This window comes from Gorilla gorilla, chromosome 1 (assembly GCF_029281585.2).
Source record: "Gorilla gorilla gorilla isolate KB3781 chromosome 1, NHGRI_mGorGor1-v2.1_pri, whole genome shotgun sequence".
NCBI lineage: Eukaryota > Metazoa > Chordata > Mammalia > Primates > Hominidae > Gorilla > Gorilla gorilla.
This window is the reverse complement of record NC_073224.2, coordinates 55,310,882-55,312,630: the sequence shown is the minus strand read 5'-3', so window position 1 is coordinate 55,312,630 and position 1,749 is coordinate 55,310,882.

The following is a 1,749-nucleotide window of genomic DNA, read 5'->3' as shown; positions in this document are numbered from 1 at the left end:
ACCCACCTCGGCCTCCAAATGTGCTGGGATTACAGGCGTGAGCCACCACGCCTGGCCGAGGATTTATTAGTAAAACTCCCAAGCCTTTGCTCTGGACCCCATATTCCCATTTTTGCTCCCTTTCCCTCCTGTTGGCCCTACTTCTTCTACGGTGCCTTCAGCGTCTTCCTGCAGCTGTGCCAGGGCCAGTTTTCAGGTCCCACAGACCTGAGCTCTGATCCCAGCTCCCACACTACACAATCTGCAATTTTGAGCAAGCTACATATTAAACTTCCCTGATTCTTAATTTCCTTATCCACAAAGTGAGAAAGGATTATCTCTGCTACAGGGGGCAAGTAAGATCAAATAAGATAGTGGTCATGAAAACCTCATGAAAATTTATTACCAGGCCACACAGCAGAGATTTTATTACAATCATCAACGTGCTAATGGATGGCCTTCCCACCCACCTGGAGATAAGAGTATCCTCTTCCAGCTTCTTGGAGACTATAATAATAATTATCCCTATTATTATTAGGTGTGTAATGACTTAACTTTACTGAGCATTTTCACACCCTTCAAACTATTACAACATTCCCAAAGAGATCCTGTGTTAGAAGAGGTAGGGGAAGAAAAATAATTTTGGAAAGCTGGAAACTTCCAGCATCACTTGGGTCATTTACAAATAATTTGCTATCTGCCAGAGATAACCAAGGTCCTCACATCCTGGACACTTACAGTCTAGCAAGGAGAGGGCTCACTAAACAGCTAGATTTCAGCAGCCCCGCCCTGGGGCCAGTGTACAGTTATTTCCAGTGGGTCCAGCGTTCATCCCAAAGCCCAGTATAGTCTGGGGCTAGACAAAGGCCTTTCGGATGCCAGCGACGACCAAAGAGGAGGCTCATGCACCCCAGGCAACACCCTTCCTGCCCTGGTCCTGACAGCCACACCAAGGGTTAACCAGACCTAGCCCTTCCTGGCTACTGGCAGGACAGGCAGGCTTAAGTCCCCTCAATAAACAATAGTGGGGCCACTTGCCAGCACCACACACATGAGCAAAAACTCTGCTTGGACCTGAAGAGCCCCCTCACCCCACCCCTTCCCAGCTGCTCAGGCCCAGGGAGGGGTTCGCAGTTCTGGAAAGGGTTAAGTCTGCAGGAGGTGCCTGGGACCCAGCTGTTTCCTGTGGGCAGGGGCGGGGGATTTACAGCCTCCCCCACCGTGGGGCTACCAAGCCTGTGTTGGGGAAGGATGCCTCTGAGTCCTTGCTCTGAGGCCAGACTCCCGTCATGCAGCCAGGGCCTCCCACGCAGGCGTCAGCAGAAAGGAGGGGGCAGGAAAGAGGAGCCTCGGGATCCAGGAGAAAGCAGGCTGGCCTCTGCAGAACAAAATGGGCAGATGGGGAGCTGGCCCTGTCAGTCCCGGGCCTCACCTCGTTTGGAGACGGTAGCCTGTGGCAGGGAAGTTGGTCTGGGAGTTCAGGCACCAGGCTTCCATTTCAGGTGAAAATGTGATGCTATGCTGCTCTGTGCCTCGGTTTCTTCCCTGCTGGGCACACCCTTGGTGGCAACCCCCACAAAGTGTCCACTTCCTTTCTTTCTTTCTTTTTTTTTTTTTGAGACAGAGTCTTGTTCTGTTGCCCAGGCTGAGTGCAGTGGCACAATCTCGGCTCACTGCAACTTCTGCCTCCTGGGTTCAAGCAATTCTCCTGCCTCAGCCTCCTGAGTAGCTGGGACTACAGGCGCATGCCACCATGCCCGGTTAATTTTT